The 24,515-nt window shown below is 38.4% G+C and overlaps 1 pseudogene; it reads right to left on the reverse strand.

The window, feature by feature from the left end:
• Positions 1-10,146: 10,146 nt before the first annotated feature.
• On the reverse strand, positions 10,147-11,314 carry LOC144716255 (cytochrome c biogenesis CcmF C-terminal-like mitochondrial protein pseudogene; annotated as a pseudogene).
• Positions 11,315-24,515: the final 13,201 nt, after the last annotated feature.

Genomic DNA, 24,515 nt, shown 5'->3' on the forward strand with positions numbered 1-24,515 from the left:
TCCCGCGTTGTCCATCAGCATTTGGGCCAATGTTAGTCTCAGTCGATGAGGTACAAAGTGTGGATGGCGAGCTAAGGGTTCGTCACCATGCCGAGTGTCAAACAAGGCACTAATCGCACCTCGGCCAACGTGCCAACGTGTGACCTGGGCTATCTCAAGCAAGTGTTTGTGCCAAGCCGCCATCGACGAGGGCCCCTAATATCCATCTCTTGATGGGCCCACTCGCGATACTTGGCAGAAACAAAACTTTCCAATAGGAAATGTGTGGTGCGCATATGCCATACGAGTTTCTTTTAAAGCATGTCTTAGATGTCCGGGAAGCGTCTGATCCCTAGATCCTCCTCGGTCTTCAGCCTACAAGCTTTCTCCCAAAAGACCCAATGATGGTGACACTCTCCCTCAAGGTGACCAGACCATAGGAAATGTGCGCATAGTCCTTCCACTAAGCAGAGGATTGTGACAGATAGTGAGTGAACCGCAAGGGTATGTAGTGGGATACTCATGAGGATGTGTCGAATAAGTTGGATACGTCCTCCAAGGGATAGGAAAAAAAGTTTCCATCTCTCTAGTTTCTTTCTCATTTTAACCAGTAGTGCATCAAAGTAATGAAGCCTAGTAGGTCCGAGAAAGATAGGGCATTAGAGATAGTCAAAAGGAAGGCGTCCTTGAGAGTAGCGGGTATAGTGTTGGAGTATTTGAGAGCGCTTTATAGTGGTGGAATGACCAACTATAAAGCTACTCTTTGGGGCATTGACGAGCTGGCCCGAAGCTTGCTCGTATGCTGTGAGGATACTCATAAATTCCTTAATGGATTTTTTTGATCCATGGAGGAAAAGGATGGCATCATCTGCAAATAGAGAGTGCGAGAGAATCAGGCAGCCCCTTTTTGTAAAATACGATTGGATGAGGCCGTGGTCAATCGCACGTGTGAGCGATCAGCTAAAGACCTCCTCCATCAATACAGAAAGGGTGGGTGAGATAGGATTACCTTGACGTAGACCTCTCTTGGCCGTGAAGAAGCTACTAGAATTTCCATCCATCATGAGAGAGAAATGATTCTCTCTAATGCAGGCATCGATAAAATCGATGAATGCATCGGTGAACCCAAAGCAACGTAGCACTTGGGTAAGGAAATTCCATTCGACTACATCAAAGGCCTTCTCCATATCCATTTTGGTGATGACATTTGGGCCCAGGATATGAGCATTTAATGACTATGCTAGCTCGTGAACTAGCATCCTACAGTCATGGATCTATCAACCCTTGACAAAACCACACTGTTCAGGCGAGATAAGTCTATCAAGAAGTTTCCCTAGTCTATTTGTAATGATCTTGGATGCAACTTGATACCATACATTACAAAGACTAATGGGGCAAACGCCTCTGAAGGAAGTTGGAGTGTCCACTTTTGGAATAAGTGCCAGAAAAATGGATTTCCAACTTCGGGGGAAAACTTTGCACGTAAACACCTCCTTGATATCAAGCGCCAAGTCAGTGCCTGAGATATCCCGGCATGCAGTTTAGGGCTGAAAATCCATTCGGTCTTTGGGCCTTGTTCCTACCCAAGGAAAAGACTACCTTCTTGATCTCTACTCGAGTAGGTAGGACTGTGAGAATTGTGCTTTGTTGGTCGGTCACCAAGGGAGGGATAAAGGCGAGAAGATCCTTACTCACAACAGTTAGTTGTGAGGATAGGAGCGAGTGATAAAATTATACTCCTGCGGTGGCTAGTTGGGCGGGGTCATGATTATACGTCTCTAATATGGTCGTATAATTAGGATGGGATTTATGACGGATCGAAGCGTGAAAGAAACATGTGTTTCTATCACCTTCTTGCAGCCCTTGGACCCGCGATTTCTAGAGGTAGAAAATCTCCTAACGTAGCATAGCATCCTTAAGCTGCTCTCTAAGTCGAAGATGGCGCTCTCCCACGTTGTTCGTCCAACCCTCTTACAGCTGTCACTCGACAGCAGCTAGTTCCTTCTTGAGCGCTTCAACCGGTGCGTGTACGTCTCCAAAGATATGTCGATTCCACCATTTGAGGTGGAACTTGAGATTCCTCAGCGTAAAATTGAAGTTCTCCATAGGCGACGTAGACATCGTTCCACGCCAATGGCTGTGTACAAAACGATGGAAGTCGTTATGCTCTAACCACATGGCTTGGAATCGGAATGGAGGACGCCGAACTCGATTACTCAAGTCCAAAAGAAGGAGGATCGGTGATTGATTTGAGTAATATCTCGGTAGGATCTCAATCGTGATGGTGCCATGCATCAGCGCAGTGATATTAGTAAAACAACGGTCGAGCCGCTCGTACATACGCACATCTGCTTGATGTTCATTACACCACGTCCACTTCTCACTGATGGTAGGTGACTCCACGAGTGATGCCTAATGGATAAAGTCATCAAACGCTTCCATAGATCATGACCGAGGTGGGTGGCCTCCCTGGCGTTATTGGACTACCCGTATGTAGTTGAAATCCCCAGCGATAAACCAATGTAGGTCAACAAGTCGTGAATGGGCATGGATATGTAAGGTGAGCTCCTCCCAGACGGCCTCGCGTACTAGGTGTCTATACGATGCATAGACTACTGTAAGCGTATATGGCTTCGGGGAATGTGGTACGTCAAAAGTGGCATACTAGGTCCCTTCTGCCAGTAGTTCCAATGAATAATCTCGCTTCCAAAAAAGCCAGAGCTTATTCAAGGAATGACAATAAACATGGTCCATTTAGAGTTTCCTTGCAATGGAATGGGAGTGATCCGATGTAGTCATCGGCTCATTGAGCCCAACTATCCCTAAGTTGTACTTATTGATTAGGGAGAGGAGATGTGATTGGGTTAGAGGGTTGTCGATCCCTCTACAATTCCAAACAAGACTTAGAATCATAAAACTATCGGCTCACGTGACGCACCTGCGATTGGGTGTTATAGATACGACATGTATGAGGAGCATGTGAGAGATGTCCTAAAGGAGATGGGGTGTTGATAACACCCAAAATTCAGTTTTTATTTCATTTTATTAGCACAATTTTATGCACTCAAAGAGCATAAAATGGGGTTGTTATCATATATTTAGATGAAAATATTGTTTTCAGATGATTTCTGATTTTTCCCTAATTTTCTATTAATTCTATGAATTTTAAAGGATTTATTGGAGCTCAAAATAACTATTTTTGAATGAAAATGACAATTTTAATATTTAATTTTGATATTTATCAGCATGGGGATGAATCAGTGAATTTTCTAGAATTTTATAGATTTTTTAACGAATTTTTAGGATTTTTCTGAGATTTATTTGAAGAGGAAATGTATTTATTCTAAAGAAAAAAGGTATATTTATAATAAAAAAAAGTATTTATATCATTTTCGAACTTTGAAGGGCCTTTTTGCAAAGTTTCGTTGCAAAAAGACCCTCAAAACAGCTCTCGGTCGTGACTGCAGGCGTAAAGATGTGATTTAAAAAGTTTCAGGGTTTTATCGCAATTGGTTTATTAATTGTTTTAATGTTTTAGAAAAAAAGCAGAGGAGAGAGAACACGGGAAGGACATATACACAAATATTTCAGGGCGGTGTCCACACGCAATTTCACGTTTTATAAAGGGTTTTGCCGAAAAAAAACGTCTAAGAGCTTCTCGTGTGTCGACGTGGCAAAATAATGGACGTCAGATAAAGATCCAACGGTGCTTGCGCATATGTCAGCTACAAGAGGGGGGTACGTGGCTCAACGAGAAGACGCCCGCCTGGAGAAGTTGAAAATTCGCTGCCAATAAAAGAACGACACATCAACGAGCGGTTAAAAGAGAAAAAATTAAATAAATGAATTTAATCTAAGGGCTAATATTGGTTTAAATTCATTTATTCATAACTTTCAACCCAGAAGTCTGATTGAGATGATTTTTTTATGGATTTTCTCATCTTGATCCCCTCCTCTATCTTTACAGTTGGATCATTGAGATCAAGCCTGTATTGATAGATATAAATTAATTACTCATTAGGGGTAAAATGGTCATTTATTCCATTTTACCTAGGTATAAAAGCCAAATTTTGAGAGGAGGGGGTCATTCTTGATGGTTCTCTATCACAGCTGCAAGACAGAGAGGAGCCCCAGCCTGGATCAACCTGTTTAGTACATTTTCCTTCATTGTATTTGAATTTTGGTGCATTTTGAATGAAATTAGTTCAATTTCTTGTTTGTTCTTCTTGATTCTGTTCTGAACTTCTAAATCGCTTGGCTTGAGCGGCATGAACAAGCCCTGATTAGAATTGAGAGGAGAAATTGAGGGATTCAACTAGGCATTTAATTGCATTCCCAAAGAAAAACTCTAAAAAATTTAACTTTGAATTCAAGGGTATTAAAACTTTAGTTTCTTTTATCCTAATCAAATAGTGTAGTAGTTAGTTCTGAATTATCCAATCTACAAAACAAATAAACCAAGTTAAAAACCCTTCTTAAGTCCCTCTGAAGTGAATTCCTTGATCCTATCCCTTGGATCAATTAATTCAGCTTAGAGCTCCTAAATTCTTCAACTTTTCTCATCTCCTCTACCTTCGTCTGTCAATACTCTTTCCAATGTCTGACTCCCAAAGATGGAGGCATCATCGTCCTCCTCTCTTGTAGAAGTGTGGCCGCTAGTGTCCCCACAAGTGCCCTCAGACCCAGGGAGTGAGGCTTGATGGTTAGCCAAGCCATCCTCCCGCTCAAAAGGGATATGTGATGGGTGAAGGTCGGGCAGGGATGTGAGTATGTGGCCGGGGGGGGGGGGGTGGGGAGGATTGCGGCTAGGGTGTGGCGGTAAGCTAGGGATGGGGATGGGTGTAGAGCGAGGTAGAGCGAGGAGTGAGTCTGAGGGGGAAGTAGGTGCAGGGGTGGGGGATGGAACTAGGGTGGGGGGCTAAGGGGAGGTAGGATGGGAAGATGGAGGTTGAGGGGAGCAAGGTGGTGGGGATGGTGGTGATGGATGGCGGTGGACAGGGCGAGAGCGGGATGGTGGAGAGGAAGGTGCTAGAGGGGGGAGAGTTGTGGATGGGGGGGAGTGGGATGACGGGGAGGGGGAGGCGCGAGATGAAGTACAGCGAGGTAGAGCGAGGAGTGAGTCTGAGGGGGAAGTAGGTGCAGGGGTGGGGGGCTAAGGGGAGGTAGGATGGGAAGATGGAGGTTGAGGGGAGCAAGGTGGTGGGGATGGTGGTGATGGATGGCGGTGGACGGGGCGAGAGCGGGATGGTGGAGAGGAAGGTGCTAGAGGGGGGAGAGTTGTGGATGGGGGGGAGTGGGATGACGGCGAGGGGGGGGGGGGGGGGGGCGCGAAGATGAAGTACAGGGGGATGGTATACCAGAGTCGATCTGTTTGACCTCCATGCAATCTCCATCATGTCTCTCAAACACATCTAAAAGGTCAAAAGTATTTGAGGTAGGTGGGGCCCTTATCTCTTTACCTTTGCCTGATCGACTACTAGCAGTAGGGGCCTCCGGGGTTGGGGATAGGATTGGAGGGCGCTTATTAGCGCCCTTCTTCACCCACTGTGAGGTGGGCAGGGCAGGTTTGGCCTGGGCCGGCTTGACCAACAGAGAGTCCCATGGAGGCGAAGCACTAGGCACACCCTGAAATATGGGGGTGGGACGTGCGCTCGGGGGTGGCCTCTAGGTATGACAACGGTCATGGGTAGGGGATTTTGCCGCTATTATCTAATCGTTGTATGACAAAGGGGGAAGGTACTCCTCCATGGGGGTAGAGGCGGTTTGCGATGCCTTTTGGCGACACGTATGAAGGGTATGACCAAGGAGGATACAATGTGTACAGAACTATGGGAGGTTCTCATACACAATGGGTTGGCGTATCGACTCATTGTCATTGCGAATGAGGATCATGCGGTGAATGGGCTCAAGTAGGTCTATCTCAACACAAACCCATGCATATCTGGGGAGATTCAACAAATGCACATTTTTATCAAGACATATAAATGTTCCAACTACACCAGCTAAAGATTCGAGAGCAGTGGGTGTGAATAGATGTGGCCATAGCCCTAGGAAACCTATCCATACCGGCACAGAGTGGGGGCAGTGTTCTGAGGAGGTACTCGTCTGTTCAGCCATCCAGCGATAGGTGTGCATGGTGGAGCTACTGATCGTCCATGTAGTTTGACTCCAAACCTTCCTAAAGTCAGCTTCCAATTGGAAGCGAATGAAGACACTCTGATGGTTGCGTGCGCTAATAACCACCGATCCAAGGAAATTCCGCAGCGCTAAGTATACCCTCATGATATCGTCAATAAGTGGGCATTTCGTAGCAAATCTCCCTATCAAGGTGTAAGCAAATGGTGCTGCCATCCTCGAGACCTCCTCTTTGGAGAATGCTACTACTCGCATTCCCTCAGAGTCAATGTAACCCCGTTTGGGGGTCGTGTCATCATAAAGAGGGGGAAGTGTGGGCTTGGGGAGGGTTTGATTGATAAGCGTGTGTGTAGTGCCCACCACTTTCGCTACCCAGGTCATCAGTGGAGCTTGTCCAAGTAGTGTCTCATCATGCGCTTGTCCTTGCTCCTTTTGTGCTCTCCGTGCCGCCAAGCTTGTGGATTCTAGTTCGAGCGGTACGACTCTATCTAGAGCAGGGGGGGTAACCACAGTGTGGATCGCCAAAGCATCCATGCCCTCATTGGTCAAGCCCTCTCGGGCTGCCCCGGGTCAATCAACGCCAAGTGGGTCAGCGAAGGCCAAGATGGGCAAGGGACCCGAGTCGACACGACCTAGGATGTCCATCACTAGAGGGTTGGTCCAGACGGCAACTACGGGTCGTCAAGCCGACTCGGTTGGAGTCCCTCGACACAACCAAATTGATTGGATCCCCAATGCTTGGGTTGACTTGGGCATGTGGGGCGAACTGGTCACTATCCCTCGATTCCACATGTTCAATCCGGTCCTAGTTGACTGAGTCAACTCGGGTGAAGTTGACCGGGTCAACCGGGTCGACTCGGTTGTAGCTGAGCAAGCCGATCGAGTCGGTTTGGCCGGAGTCGACTGAATGAGCTGAGTATAAGTGACCCAAGTCGTCCGGGTGGACTCGGTCAGGGTTGACCGAGTCGAACCGGTTGATAGGATCAGGGTTGATTGAGTTGACATGGTCGAATCAGTTAGGGTTCAGTGAGTCAACCTGGTCAACTCGGTTAGGGTGGACCGTAAACTTGGTTGACACGGTCAGGGTTGACCAAGTCAACCTGGTCGACTCGGTCAGTGTTGATCGAGTGGACCTGATCGCCTCGGTCAACTCGGTCAGAGTGGTCAAAGCTGACTAAGTCAACTATGTCCTCTTGGTCAAGCTCTGTAGGTTTGACTAAGTTGACCTGTTTGACTTGGTCAACATGTCCAATGTTGACCTGGTCAGCTTGGTCAAAATTGGTCAGGTTGACCAGGTCAGCTCGGTGGCGTCAAAGTTAAGTTTTTTTGGGGTTTTTGCAATTTCATTTTTTTTATTTTGTTATTTTTCGACCGTCGGATCTATTTAGGCTGTCAGATCGGAAGGTGCTCTTGTGGATATATATCATGGTCGTTTTCCTGTTGATTTTATTTTAGCTGACATGAAGGTAACTGAAAATGTTACAAGTGCTTAACTTATTTTATGTCGATCATTCTTTGCCAAGATAGGGAAACAGAAATTGGGGAAAAAACATAATATAACTAAAAATTGGAAATGAAAAATGTTTGAATAATATTTCTTTATTATTTAGATATCTAACAAAATTTGTGGATTCTTATGCAACTATTGGTCACATTTGGATATTTTTATCATTATTCAAGCTTATTGGAAATGATGCTCATTATTTTGAAACTTCAGTTATTAGAAACCATTAATGTGTATGCCGAATTTGGAAATTTTAATATTATGTCATGATTATCCCATTAATAGAACTTGCAGTAAACAAATATATTAAATGGTGTGTTGGAAACTATCTTCTAATGGTTACCCTATTTGTAGTCTGAAATTAACTATTGCAAGGATGTGTGTCCAAATAGTGTTTACATATATGATTGGAAGGCAACTAGGTAATTCCATAGAAATTTGAATCTTACCATGAGATAACTAGTAAGAAAGAACTACTGAGATGGGATGCATATTGATTTTTTTGTGAAATTTATTATAGTCAACTGGCAAGTGATGTGACAAACTCAAAATCTAGGTTTTAACTACATTGTTAGGTTTGAGTTTCATATTTGAAAATTTTGATAAAAATTATTCACTGAGATATATTTTGGCAATGATGACTTACAATCATCTCCACAAGGAAAAGTGATTAATCTCCATAAGGTGAAAAATTCTCAATCACATCTAGGAACAAGAATGTTTGGGGAAAACGAATAGTAGAGCAAAAGGTTTGAAAGGTAAAAAGAATCAAAATTAGTATTTTTATTTATAAAAATGTCTTTAAATATATTATAAAGAGGTATATTCAGTAAATTCCTTCCAAAATTTTGAATATCCTACATCTCAGATCTTGTGATTATTTTCAGACCTTTAGTCGAAGTGATGTTCATTATCTTGACGCAATTGTGATTTTTAACCTTTAAATATACTTTGATGTATGGATTTGTAAGATTGAATTATGATACCATTGTTGTTATCTTTTCTTATTTACCAATACTGGATGATCTTAAATGAAGTGGTATGTTAAGAAAGTATAATCTCATATTGGTTGGCCCATGAATGGTAATACATGGATTAGAACATCTGCGCTTTGGTCTTTAAACATTTTTCTTGTGAATATGCAAAAACAAGTTGATAATATGACACGCCATTAAACAGTATTAAGCAATATAGCTTGAAAATACATATTGAGATAGTTAGAATATGGTTTGATTTGCGGAATGTATGAAGTTTCTTTAAAGTGACATGTGTCTGTGGCTCATCAGAAAATATGGATAATTGTGACAATAAATGAGTGAGGAGTGTAAACTGAAACGAGTTTGAGAACTAGCTGAAGAATATTATTTAGAATTTTTTATGCAGAAATATTCTGGCCCCATTTTAATGCAGAAATTATGATAAGCTACTCCAATGCTTTACTAATAAGGGCTCGAAGTGCTCTCTAATCAGGCTGATCTCCTAATGTCTAAGCAGTTGCAAGAACAAAGGTTCAAATTGTTAAAATGAAAGAAAGCATCCATAGGCGCGACTTTAGGAGTGGAGATGTGACATTGAAACTGAGTGAAGAAGTCAATTTCTGCATTAACATTTGTTATTGCAGAACATGTAAGAAGAAAAAAATCAATCAGGATATAAAAAAGGTGTTATATTTTTGAACCACATCTATAGACTTTGGGGGTTATGTTTTTGGAACAGACGGCTTGCCTCGAATCGACGCTTTTGTTGCGACATGCTATGTTTTCTCCCCCATGCTAGTAGGTTGATGGGTCTCACGTTCTTCAGTACCTACTAGCAATGGGGGAGAAAACATAGCATGTCGCAACAAAACGTCGGTTCGAGGCGAGCCGTCTGTTCCAAAAACATAACCCCCAAACCGGGATGGGAGTGGGGGGCGGAAACACCCAGTGCTGACCACACTGAGAGACACGAAAGTGCAAGTAATGCCAGTTGATGTTCTTTTGAGGCCCGACGCACGAGGCGCGAGTTTATGAGCGTTTAAGAGTGTCAACGAAAAGAAGAAGGATAAGTAAAGTCAAGTAAAATAACTACGACAGTTGTTGAAGAACGATAACTGCTCACGCTCGCAAACTCGCTAAGTGCGAACCAACATCCATGATACGAAAACCAAAATAATAATGAGGAAGAACAAATATCATGATGTAAGTCATTTATTCCTTGCATAATAGGTGTTGCTGTGTCTTGTCTGCGTTTTGCATAATAGGTGTAGCTGCTCATCATTTCAAAGAAATGTAATTGCTATTCTCGATTCAGACAAGACACTGATTTGTTTACGAAATGCTTGTCCTTTTATAGGATCTCCCATTCGTCAAAAAGGCCGTTTAGGGTTTAGGGTTTAGGGTTCAAGCAACAGAACCATGGCAAGACGCAGCAACACCTATTAGGCAAGGAATAAATGACTTACATCACGATATCTTTTTCTTCCTCATTATTATTTTGGTTTTCGTATCATGGATGTTGGTTCGCGCTTAGCGAGTTTACGTGCAGGAGCGGTTATCATTCTTCAAGAATTGTCGTAGTTATTTTACTTGAGTTTACTTATCCCTTTTCTTTTCTTTCTTTTCTTTGACGCTCTTAAACACTCGTAAACTTGTGCCTCGCACGTCGCACTTCAGAAGAACACCAACTGGCATTACCTGCGCCTTCATGTCTCTCAGTGTGGTTAACACTAGGTGTTTCCGAGCAGCGAGGCTTACACCCATTCGCATTAGTTCATCCAACACTTCCTAACCTTTAGCACTAATTTTGGAATCTGCCATCTTCCTATCAAGGTTAAGGAGTCAACTGAGCATCTCAGCGTTGGGATTGAATACCCGGATCGAATCAGAGTTCACGCCGCCCGCCCTGAACAAATAGGAGGCGTGGGCCATAGGTCGCACATAAGCCACTGGGTCGCACGACAGAAGAACACCCAAGATAAAAATGCACACTCCTCCATGTGAAATATGAATCTTCATGTTAACTTTCTGGTAGTAGTCGTGACCAACAGCCATCAGCAGTCAGCTCGTTGGTAAGGCGCATAGCGCTTCAAGCCTATTTCTTGCGGCACACCCCCCCAACTCGCACTCCCCGATGAAGAGGGGATGGGTAAAGCAGAAGGCCCAAAACTTTCTACTCCTCTTTCTAGATGGGGGTGCCCGGGTTTCTTGTCATTTTGTCATTGCTCATTCCCGTTAGGCCGAAGGGTTAGGCAGGTAGTACAGGCACTCTACGCACACTCACGCTTCGCTAACCTATGGTGTGGTAAAGAGAAGAAAGCACAAAAGAATAGTAAACAGAGCACACCGCAGAAAGATTCTAAATATGACAAGTCCCCCATGGATTAGATAAGACGAAAATGAGGAATGGGAACGAAAAAAAATAAAGCATTTCTAGCAGATGAGCTTCTCCAAATTATGTCTGGTAATAGATTATGGCAACTTGCTCTGATCAACACTCCACTTTTAGCTCCGTCCATGGAGTCTATGAATTTCCTAGAATGTAGATAGACTAAAAAAGGGAATTCAGGGATAAGAATAGGAATTAACATACCATTGGAAAAAGGGGCACCTGTGGGAACATCTCAATGACTGAAAATTTCAGTAGTACGGGTGCTGCCATGCCACGAGGCACCACCATGGAAGTAATGAAAAAGAAGAAGTTCTATAGTTGGACCATCTGCTTTTATTTTTGCTTCTCCAGAGAAGGTTATGTTATTTTTAACATAAAACACTATCCAACGGATAAGTGTTCCCAATGCATACCGAAAAAGGCGTGATGGAGTGGAGCAGAAGGGAGCGAAATTGTGACTAGTTTTTTTTTTCAATATGCTCAGCCACGAGCGATTTCTGAGCAGAAGCTGCATCCATAATTTCTGGCTGTTGGTTTGACCCAAAATTTATCTTCTTGTTTCTCAAACAGATTTTTTTTTGACTTGAACAATTGGTCAAAACTAACTGATGAAACCTTTCTAGGGAAGCATTAGATTGGCTTACCAACCTAACCTCCAGCTAAATCTATTACAAATTAACTGAGTTGGCCGCCAAGTTCATGAAGCAGTTCTCCTACAACATGAGGTGCTACCTTAGAGGTTTTACTTTATATTATTTTTAAATATGCATGTAGAAAAAGCTGGAGTTTAGCCGGAAAAAGTCATATTTTATGGTGAAAGGGTGAATTCTCCTAGATCAGTTAGTCACAGTCAGTAGATTTGGGAGAGGACAAAACAGAATTTATCCAAAATATTCTAACCTTTTCTAATGCCATGAAACTGTAAACGTTCCCCCAACTCAGAATGTGGTATAACAAGTTCATTCAAGAGTTATCTAAAATGTCTCATGCCTTGAGATTAATAACGTAACACATAAGTTAAAAGATATGGATAAATAATTTACTAGTTAATAATTTACTAGTTAAAGATATGGATTTTGAGATTAATAACGTAACACATAAGAATTTGTCATAAATTAATATAGTATTGCAAAGTCACCAGTTTTACAGGCTTTAGATTCCACTATATTTTTTGAGCTTATTTGTCAAACTCTCAAGTTTATAGTAGGATGATTTCTTTGTCAGTAGAGGAAAAGAAGCTAATGGCAATCTATTACGGCAGTATACCATTAGGCAATGCTTAAGTACATTACAAAACAGCTGAAAAGGAGTGATAGCCATTGTCATGGCTTTATACAACTATATTTATTTTAAATGTATATTGATAGCATCAAATCAGATCAATAAAATTATGCTTTTACACTTCTTTTTTACCTCATATTTTTAGATTTGCACTAGCATTATTCACCATTTAAGGATAAAATAAGAAAATTATGATTTATTTTCTGAAGCTCTATTTTTATATATTTTATTATTGATTATTGAGATTAACCCCACCTGACTCTTTAGGGTCAAGTGGATTTCTCACATCATATTAGAGTTTTCTTTGAAAAACAGGACTTGGGTAAATACAATGGTGAATTTGAGATAAAAATGGGAGGAAAGTAGAGACATAAGCCATCTAATAGATAAAAAAGGAGGCCCAACGCATAATAAGCCCATTTAAACCTCCTCAAGACCAAGTCAACTAAATGCAAGAATTTTGGAACTAACCCACAATTTGAATTTGAAAGGTCAATTTTCAAATTTGAGGAGGGGATGTGGGTCCACGCTGAAAATTAAGAAATCTTAGCCCTCCAAGCCCTTGGAATTAAATCTAATGGATGGGCTAGTTAGGGCAGTTTGATTTATTATCTTCTCCCCTCTCTTTGTATCTCACCTTGAAGTTCTGCACCCAACTTGTTGTTAGAGGCTAGTGCATCAGATTTCTTTGATCCATTATTTTTCTACAAGAGTGTATGAAAGAGAGTTCAAGGGTGATCAAGGTTCGTGTGATCTCTTCAATGTTTGATTTGAAATTTTCACCATTTTGTCTAGGTATAGATTCAAGAGGATAGCCTAGACTTCAAGCTTTCCAAGGCACCAAACGACACTAAAAAAATTCTTCATGTAGCAAAAGTTAGAATGATTTTCATCCATTACTCATTTGTGTCACAATAATATTAGGGGAAAGGCAACCTAAGGTTCTATTTGTCCTTAAGGTTTATTTTTCCCCTAAAAAAAATACCAAAAACTTCGTAAAAATCAGAATAAAATATTATAATTATTATTTTATTTTATTATTTTAAATAGTTTTCTAGGTTTTCATCATTTGGTTGATTTACTTTTTAGAAAATAGCTAAAAATCCAAGAATATCAAAAAGGCATCGCAATTTAACCGAATTGGAATTTATGTAGCTCATATTGTATTTAAATTATATGGTGTCAATGGCTTTTTTTGGAGCATGGGTACTTCAAGAATTTCACAGTTCTCATAAATCAGTACCATATTGAATGGTGATGCTTAACCTTTAGCTAATGTGTTTTTCTAATTAATAATATCCTTAACCTATTTCAAAAAGAAAAAAGGCTCATAGAATACTCTTTGAGGTTATTATTTTTATATTTATAGAGTTTCATAAAAGAGGTAAAATGTGTAGTGTTACGGTTATTAGGTGCAACTACACAAGTAGGGGAAGCTACGTAAACAGCTACTGCATACAAGCACATCTACCATAGTAGCCATTACCACTCAAGTATGCACAGCTCCTTAAGTACTCATAGTCACTCCAGCAGGGAAAGCTGATCAACCAGTCGTATCCCTTCAAAAAGGGCCACCCAACAACCAGGCCCAAACTTGTAAGATAATACCAAATTAATTGTGTATACCGTTGAATGTTCCAAGATGGCGGTATAGATCGTGTGTCACAAACATAGAAATCCAGATTGACAAGTGAGGTATCCATCTATTCATGGGGCCTACCTTTTGTTGTTTTATCAATGGATGTGATAAAATGCTCAAGGTGGTGCGGGCTCATGTGGTGCCACATCACAAGCTAATTATTAATGAACACCAACTATTTTCTTGTCTTTTTCTATGTCGTGATATGTTTCAATCTCCTAGCCATAGATGGACAGCAACATACAAAAATTTCATCCAATCAATAGATAATAATACAAAAGTAACAACTTGAAACCATACACAGGGCAAAGGTTGGTAACAGTATGGATGAACAAATATTTAATTTAAATAACCGATGATGGTACATCTAACTTTACGGAATGATACTTAGAAATCATGAAGATTGATGTGGTGATACTTTAAAGGCAGATGTCTCTTTCTTTGTGTTCAACATTTATAAATCACAACTATAAAATGAGTCACCTGTATTTGTAAACAACTTTTTTACTTAGTTCTTACCTTGGTAAGATGATTGGTAGAAACTGAGGTTTGAATGATCCATCAAGTTCTACTTGGTGTATTTAATGCTCATAACGAGGAATAGATAAGATAGAACACAAGTGCACATCAGCATAATGTTGTGGTCCTGGCATAAGGTTAGGAACTAGGGTAAATTCTCACACCATACATTATTTTTACTTTGTAACATTTAATAGGAAGATATTTTTCCTTGATTCATCACATTGCAGTTTTGTCTCATTGTCAATATTCACTTTATTGTGCCTATTTTAGATAAATGACATTCGACAATCTGTCTCTCTCTCCCACATGCCTTGAAACTCTGAAGAGCACCAATAATTAATTCGTAGTCGGTCATTCTACTTTGCCAATCGCAAGATCAATGCCAATGTAGCCCACAATAACAGACAAAATCCAATGATTATAAACTAATTTGATCATGACACTTCACAGAAAGACATGTAAATCTGCATTTTACTCACAAAATGTATTAAGTGTTTAATTAAACTAAAAGAATATTATTTCTGACTTTAAAAATTAATTTTGGATTGAATTAGTTGTTGGAAAATTTGAGAAAAATACAAGGAAAATCCAGAAAAATCAATAATTGCATTTAATCATGGAAAATAATGATTCTTTAGCTCTTAAAGTTTTTTTCCCATGAATTTAATGTCAGGAAAATTAGTTTTCTAATTGTTTTGCACGTTAGCCCTCCGCCCCCTCAAAAAGTTGCATCCATCAAGTAAAGTGTGGTAGCAGTCTACAATGATGCATGAAATTAAGGGTAGCACACATTTCCAGCCATGGTGATGATCATGCGCTAAGGAAGGACTGCGAGTTTTGTGAATCATATGCATCCGTAAAGAGTAGGTGTAAATCTATTAACTCATCATCAAAATTTCTAGATTAATCCATAAAATTTGCTAGATGGGATCAATATTATTTTCATATCAGGTGTCTCTAGGATTGGCCGATATGGAGGTTAAAAATTGCAGCCAAAAGGACAATGACATATGAGTAATATGAAGGGAAGTGATATTGGGGCAGTGGAAACAATCACGCTGAAGCCCAATTTTAAATAGACTTATTTTGCAAACAATATGTTTTGAGATTTAAGTTTTGGCAGAACATGCATCTTTCTCTCAGACGCTAGTAATTTTTGATAAGGATACTAATACGCTTATGGAAAGACAAATAGCTACCAGGGTCTGTAATGAGGAGAAGGCTGAAAATAACAAAATTGGCAACCTAATGGTGACTTTTTATTTTCCTTAACACATATCTATTAATCAGGGAAAGCTTCGCCAACTGCATTCGCTGACTGTTTCTTTAATTAGTCAAATAATGACTTAATAGAAGGGCAAAAATGATATAGATGATCAAGCAACATCTCGAGAGGTATGAAAGGAGTCAATACAAGGAATGAAGTTTAGCTATCCTTCGTACAATAAAATTAGACTTTATTTTTGTGTCGTCTACTTACCCATGCTGTATTTTTTTTACAAAACTTAAGTGAATCATCATATTTGTTAGATTCAACATTTATTCATGTTTATTTTTATGTGTTCTTCAGACTAAAACTTAATGTTTCGGCATTGGAAGGAAGACTAATGAGTAGAGAGACACCAAAATTATCTAAAAGCTGGGCATATTTCAAGGGTGTCCTAGGTCCTTAGAAACCCATTTAAACATGTCATAATATGGTATTCACTTTTTTTTTCATCTATCCAGTTTTTATTTGTTAAAGTTAATTTCAGACATGCCATCAAAAGAACCAGAATCTCACATGGAGTCCCTGCCTACCTTGTAAAACTAGTCATAAAATAAAGCAATCTCTCCAGTTGTTGAAAATCATAGATGTAAATAATTAAGTGTTTTCCTATGTTTTATATTAAAATCAATATGCGGGGCTAGTTGTTGAAAAAAGTTGAAAGACATTTTGGTATTATTTTTGGTGTATTTGAAATTTATTAACATGTCAGAAGGTGTTTGAAGAATGTATGAGAACAGTTAAGGAACTAAAATGATATTAGGCCCTTAATTATATAACCGACCAAGAGGTACTATTGATAATATTCCATGAATGCTTAACTGAGTATCATTGGCTGGTGCTAGATGCAGCTAGCAGTTCATCATGCACGGGAAACTCAAATGTGGAAGTTCATGATTTTAAAAGATAGATCTCTTAGATACTAAAGCACTGTATAAACCCGATAATTGATAACTCATATAAACTAACTTGATGGACAGAAAAACATACCTTAAAAGGTTGAGGAAATTAGCATCCGAGAGAGTTTGAATCAACCGGGTGGGCTATTCAGAATAATGATGGGTCTTCAAGAACAAAATCACATTAACCAGTATGGCATCAAACGGATACATAGTCACCTCAGTATAGAACAAGTAGAATAATTTAAGCATGAGCTAGACCAGAATGGGTAAGAATTTTACATTAACAATGCATAACACAGTATAATGAAGATGGTATAAAAAACGACCTTTCTCACAATGCATAACAATGCAGGGAAATCCAGGCAAAGAACGGGGCTAGAAACACAACGAAGGATAAACTTGAACCCTAAGATCAACTTCCTTCTCTACCTTCATAACTTAAGGGTGTTAACAATTAAATGTGGTGGGAAGCAAATTCACTTGGCTGATTACCCAAGGAACATATCAGGCTGATTTTTTGCCTCCAAAATGCCATGTCTCTACATGAACCAATGGATAAACTTACATGGACTGACTAAAAAATGAGGGGGAGGGCACTAATGATCAGCCGCCCAATAATCGTTTGATATCCGATATCGGACAACCGATATCTGATGTCTGGTAAATGATGAGGTGGTTTTTGATACCGGATATCAGATATCGAACGGATGTCGTCTTTCCTATCTATAATGGATATCGGGACAGATATCGACTAGGCTAGGGAGGAGGCGGATCTCTGATACCAGATACTGAATCTGATATCCGGATATCGATATCCGATATCAAGAGAAAAAGCCCAATTTAACATGCTATACGTAAACTAAACAGTGCCCAAATCTTTTAAATAAAATAATTATTCATATTATATATAGGCTTCAAAATTTTTGTTTTATTCCATATGGGAAAATAGGATTCGTGTACAAGAGAAAAAGCTAACAGTGTACAACTGTACATAAATTTAGATGTTAAATATTAACAACGCATAAGTTTTCAAAGTATAAAATACTTCATATTATACGTACGCTTCAAAAGTTTTATTTTCTTCAATATGGGATAATAGGATTCGTAAATGTAATTGTAATTTTAAAGTCAGAATCCTATTATACCATATGGAAGAAAACAGAAATTTTGAAGCATATATATTTTATGATGTAATAATGTATTTAAAAGATACTCTTGATACCTGCTGGCCAAAGGATTTCCCCTCCAACCTATTCTAACTTACAAGTTTCAACAGAATATATTTGTTTTTACTATTATTAAATTTTTTGATATTGAAATCTGATATCCAACTCTAAAAATCTGATATCCTCATCCATTCCGAGAGATGGAGGTGGATGAGGACATCAAAACAGATAATGATATCAGATTTTGTTACTGTAGCAACCGATTTCCAGTATCGTCATCCGATAGCTAGATATCAGTGAAAAATAGATATTGGAATAGTGCTTTCCAATATATGGTTCAGCACTCGTCCTCATACGGGCATATTATTCTCAGTATAGGATGGGCGAACACTAGAGGGCACATGGAGAGGAAAGGAGTATTCATCAGCAAGCCACAAGTTCACATCATATTCCCTTTTCTACTGTGTTATCTTAACCAACATTGAACATCGGATTTACTTTGCTTGATAGCCATAAACAAATTATAACCACAGTCATTTCGATTGTGGTTATCAACCACATAGCAGCTTACATGTTGCATGTAAACAAATTGCACATGTACCAACAGATTATACAATCACTGCTTCATGTAAGAGAATATTTATATGCCATGCTAATCAGACTTTAAGTCATGGTTCTAATCCATTGTTCATCCATTTGGAGCTGGTAGACAATTCAATCACATGGCTAAAAAATATGGTGGTAACGGTGGAAAACACCTAGTTCCCTAATTAATTTTACGGTTGATTTCATAAAGGCCACCAAAAGAGTTCAATCAAGCCTTCCATGTCAGCAAAGAAGTACATTATATACTGGGAAAATGATGACATGAAGCTCACAATAGGAAAAGGGTTAACAAACTTGAACATCTAAATATTCATTGACAGATATTCATCTGAAGCTCCAGAATATGTTAGAGAAATGGAAGGGGTAGAAAACCACTTTGAGGTTGCAACAAGTCTGCTTGAGATTAATGCAAGAGTTTTATATCTTCATGGAGATAGCCGTGTAAAATGAGCTATAGACAGCAAACACTGGAGAAAAGAAGTGGAAAGCACTTGAATTGGTCTCGTTGAGAAGGCCTAATTTAAATTGAAAGAACCCAAATGGATAAATATATAAGAAATAAAACTTTTGGTGGGACTGTATTTGAAGTTCTTTCATTTTCCTATTTGAAGTTATCATTACTAAAAGTTGTCTACGTGAAGGTAAGTGAAAGATCTCAATCAATCCCTAATGACGATATGCATCATTTTCATGGCGGCATCAGAGGCAATGACAGACTGGGAAAATAATAATATCAAGCTTAATATATGAAAATAGTTGGTGAAATAAGAAAATGTCATGGTTGATAAAACATGTATCTGAGTTTCCAAAAAACAACAGGGTAGTGGAAGTGGTTGACAACCACTTTGATGGTTTCGAAGAATCCCTTAACTTCATAAGATAATATAAAGTTGAATCCCATGAAATATGCATATATAGAATTCTTTAGTCATACTTAGACTTATACACAACTGAGTCCACATTTGTCTACCCTGTCATCTATATACTGAAAGCTTTACCAGCATTAATATCAAGGCAGCCCACTACACAGCAACAAAAACAATTGTTTAGTGTACAAGAAGAAAATTCAGATGGGAATGGATAGTAGGTTACTAACCTGAGACACTTGACTACAACCTTCTATGCAAAAAATCCAAATCGATACCAATTCCTAAGAGCAAGAAATGCGAAATGACTCAATTGTTGAGTCTGGGATCCTATAAAGGAAATGGCTACACGGTAGAATCCTATACCCCATCTTTGATACTCTTTGGATGCGCCCATACAGAGGAAAAATTACAGTTATAATCAACATAAATAAGTTGAAACTCCAAAGTGGGTACCAACAAAGGGAAGAGCCAATGTGCATTGTCGAAAGTTGAGTCTGGCCAGGGGAAGGTTGATTTTTCTCTTCTTTTTATTGATGATAGATTTACCTAACTAGCTGGTAATGACTATTTAGGTGTTCTGAATGACTACTCTTGGTACTCTTAGATTGTAATCTCATTCAGAGATCAAGAAAACTCTAGTTTCATTATGGTGATGCAGGAAATCTATTATATTGTGCTCATTTGGGTGGTATGGAAATTTGTCGGAAAACCCTTCAGTTTTTTAGTTCACAAATTGATAATGCTATATTTAAATTTGCAATAGTTATTTGATTTTTTTATGAACGAGAGATTATTATTTATCAGGACTCTGTTTATCAAAAATATGTGTATCAAGAAGAAGTAGAATTGATATATTCTTGTGCAAGAAGTAGTATCAAGCTATGTGATATCTCATAAAGGATTTTGTGTATCTAGATAATGCTGAGAATATCCAACATATTTATTCCCTGAAAAATAAATATCAGATATTAGTAATCTCTTAAACATGTCTAAAGGGGTAACCATACTATAAAGAAAAGATATCAAACTCCGACTTGATAATAAAAGAAGAGTGGGTTTCAATGTTAGACTATCTGACAATGATTAATACAATGTAATAATATTATGTGCAGTGAAATATTAAAAATCATAACAATGCATTAAATCAATGCAAATGAGATGATCAAATGATTTTTCCACTAATTAGGTATACGATACCTTTGTTCGTCAAACAAGACCTGTTCACCTTGTTGTGGCTCTCTTCCCTAGGTATATCCATGGGATGACCAAGAACCTTGAATGCCATCCTTTCGTCATATACTTCTCTCCTCTTCCCTTCCAAGTACATAGGAAGTATGCAAATCTAGTGAATGCTGTTTATGTAAAATTTACATTGAACCTTGAAGTTTCAGACTATATGCTGACTTCCAAAAAGCATTTCTCTAATGATCATTAAGCCCTTAAACTTGAGAATATCTTTTGACATCTAAAACACAAGTAATGTGTGACCTTTTGAACTCATGTATCAATCTAGTCTATAAATCTAGTGGGGTAATTGTGGGAAACTATGCCTTGGTCCATCCATGGAAAACATGATTCTATGAAGTGAAAACATGTTAATTAATTCAAAATTGATCTTAAAAATAAATAGATCAAGTGTACCTCTTGGAGAAACTTTTCCACCCCTGACCTGCTCTCATTGAGATCATTCTGAAGCCATTCACACGCCCGACCTCTAGAAGTATCCATGCGATCACTTGGCGCTTGGATCTCCACTTTTTCTTCTTCAACTCTCCTTGAAAATCTTGAAGATATTCTCACCATGGAGACACTCTCCTTGGTTGAGTGGAGAAGAGAGTAGAATAGAGAAATGAGCGGCTCTCAAATCTGGCTGGCCTAGGTGCTTTAAATGAGCGCCTCTTCTCTATTTATATTTTACCCAAGTTTTTCCAAAAAACCCATAAAGTAAGATATATTTACAAATGCCCTTATAATCTTATGTGGTCACCCTCTAGACCCATGCATCATTCTACTTAATAAATTTAGTGGCCCAATAACAATTATTAGCTAACCTTATTAATTAACTATATCAACATATAGATTAATTTACTAAGGATTGATTTAACCCAATCAATAGGTTAAGTTTCCAGCTCGTGGGGTGCTAAGCTACACCTTGTGCTCTAGAAGATACCGAGTAGTGTTTGAACTCTGCCATGGAACATTTACCATCATCCGTGTTAAACTCTCGAATGACTTAGGGTATGGTTGAACGTCAAACCTTAATCTATCATTCGATTAGTACTGATGCATAATAGGGATCACTAGAAAACTCCTCCAATATCCTCACTACCTAGCCAGGGATTTTCTGCATTATGTTCGTTGAGTCAATCTCCTCTTATACCAAGGGTAAATGATCCCGTCTTGACCACTCAATCACCTCCATGAGATTCTCAATACATCCGAGCTATGACTTGTTTGAATCCCACGACTAGAGGCTCGTAAGCCATAGACAAAATGTAGTTGTCCATTCACAAGACGTCCTTGGTGTCTGAGGTCAGTGGATCACTTATACAACCGTGAGATGAATCAACCTGATTAACGGTTAGGTATAATGCCATTTAGGGATTCCTAATGGATCAATTCAATGAACTATTTCTCCAAAGATCACCCATTATCTATCCCTAGTGTCTCCACACTAAGAGTCACAAAATCAGCTATAGTTCTGGTATAAGCAGGATCAGTTAGTGTTATTCTATCCAGATAATTTGACGTCCATCTCAACTATCCACCGAATAAGAATATTTAGAATACATGTTTAAAGACTAATCATCCATATATTATAATCTCATAATAATTCACTATGTAATTGCACGTATTCATGGACTTCATTATAAACATCACACTAAAATAATAATGAACGCAATATTTTTTCAATGAATTTAAATAAACATAATGATTTGATTCATTTCACAGCCACATAATATCCATTAGTAATAACCTTTATCGGCAACCTCATGGATTATCTCTTGTCTGGATATTAATTCATGCATTGATTACTAATGTTTAATCAGTCTATGATTTATCCAATGGCTGTACTTAAAATCTCGAATGAATTGATTAAGGCCTTTAACGATAATGTTTACTCTTACACCATGGACATGTATTTCATTGTTGCCATTGAGTCATAAATGTTAATAATTTTTGCTGTTCTACACGATTCAATTTTAATGAATAATAAGTCATGTGTCATACACAAAATACAATGGTCCACTAATGGAATGTTTGTGTTACATCTAGTATAGCCATAGATTACAAAAATCTGAGATGAACCAGATGACAAAATTCAATGTAACCATTCCACAAAATAGAACCCACTCTTTGTCTTCATTGTCTTTTCAGTGATGGCAACAGAACTGCAAATAAGTATTTTAGCTTTCTCCTCAAACATTTACCACTAGTTATCCATTGGATTTTACATATGGCAAACATGCATTGAATCAATGATCCAACCTATTTTATCATCTTAAATAGGACTAAAGTATTTAAAATTATCCAAGTGTTATTCTCAAATATTCAAATGCATTGGCTAAGGACATTAATGGCAGTACTCTTACACCATATACACATTATTTCAGCATTACTGCTAAATCATACATGTGGATACATTTTTCTGATCGAAACGGTTCATTCTGGATGAATATGAAGTGATAGTCATAGGGAAAACACATTTCTCCATCCATATGATCCATATGATGTAAACATAACTTAAAAAAACCTGAGATGAACAATATGACTAAATTCAGTGAAATAATTCAACGGAGGAGCACTCGATATCATTCTTTATTGTTTGTACACAAATGGCAATAGGACATGACATATTCAAACTATGAGTGTGACCATATGATACTACCCTATAACTCTATTTTGATGTTTTTTGCAGTATTATTTTTATAATAGCACTAAAGCATGTTTGAAGGATGTTCATCTTTGTGTGATGGTCTCATCGAATTTGAAATACTATCACAAACTATTGATGGAACTCATTACCAAGCTCTAGACAAGAAGCATGTTGCATTTTGGTGCCCGAATAAGATTTTGAATAATCCACACAGAAAGTCGACCACGATTGAGTAAAATCTTATTGAATTTAATTTTCCATTAGAATAGTTCAGATCACATATTCAAAATGTGGAGGCCTCTAAAAATATATTTCCTTTCTTTAACTATGGAGGTATGAGGATGGAAAACTAGTACTCATTCATTGGATACCACTTTGCATAACTTTCATTTATTAGTAAATTGCCAAAAGGATAGTGACAACCTAAATGATAACCACCTTCCACGCTAAACATAGACTATGAAGGCTAACGAGGCGAACACTTTCATGATATGCAACTTCTTGTCATACGTCAAGTATAGACTCCTTGCTTTGCTCACACTCTAAATTACATTAAAGCCAATATTTTGCCACAATGATGACCAAGAGTGAATCTAAATAAATCCCTATTAATCCATAGGTTTTACATTTGGATTCACATATAATTTTACAACCCAAAACCATAGCATGTACTAGAGAAAAATGTTATAAGTATATGTAGCCAACAAGCCAATCAAACATTCACTATCTTTTTCTGTGTTCATTAGTAGGTAGTATTCATGCCTATTACGAAGTCCATGAAACATGAACAGACTTATTGTATTACGAATGAGGTCATAATATGGAGATCATTAGCTTTAATGCATGAGTTCTAATATTCCTATTTGAACGATACTCAAGAAAAAACATCAAAGATCTAGATAGAATGCTCATACTATGAGTATGATTGGTCTTGTAACAAGTATTATGGAGACACTAAGGATATATAGGGTGTACTCTTTACTAGAAAGAGTTTACTGAATTGATGTGTACAAATCTCTAAATGGTATCATACCAAACTGTCAATCAGGTTCATTCACATCATGACTGTGTATATGGTCCTTAGACATGAGACACCAAAAACTTCTTGTGGACTCACAGTTGTAGTTTGACAATGACCTACGAGTTTGTAATCATGTGTTTCTAAATATTCTAGATTGGACTACATCAAGAAGTTCACAAGGACAGTTGAATAGTTAAGACTGGATTGTATGACGTTGTTATAAGAAGAGATAGCTGGAGAGGCAATGCAATGAACTCCTTGGTAGTGAAATATCTTAGAAGAGATATTAGATGATTTCCAAACATATCACTACTAACTCAGATGACCTATTAGGATATCGCAGTTGACTATACCCTAAGTAGACGTAGGTGCTCAAGT

This window comes from Wolffia australiana, chromosome 20 (assembly GCF_029677425.1).
Source record: "Wolffia australiana isolate 7733 chromosome 20, ASM2967742v1".
In the NCBI taxonomy this organism is placed as follows: domain Eukaryota; kingdom Viridiplantae; phylum Streptophyta; class Magnoliopsida; order Alismatales; family Araceae; genus Wolffia; species Wolffia australiana.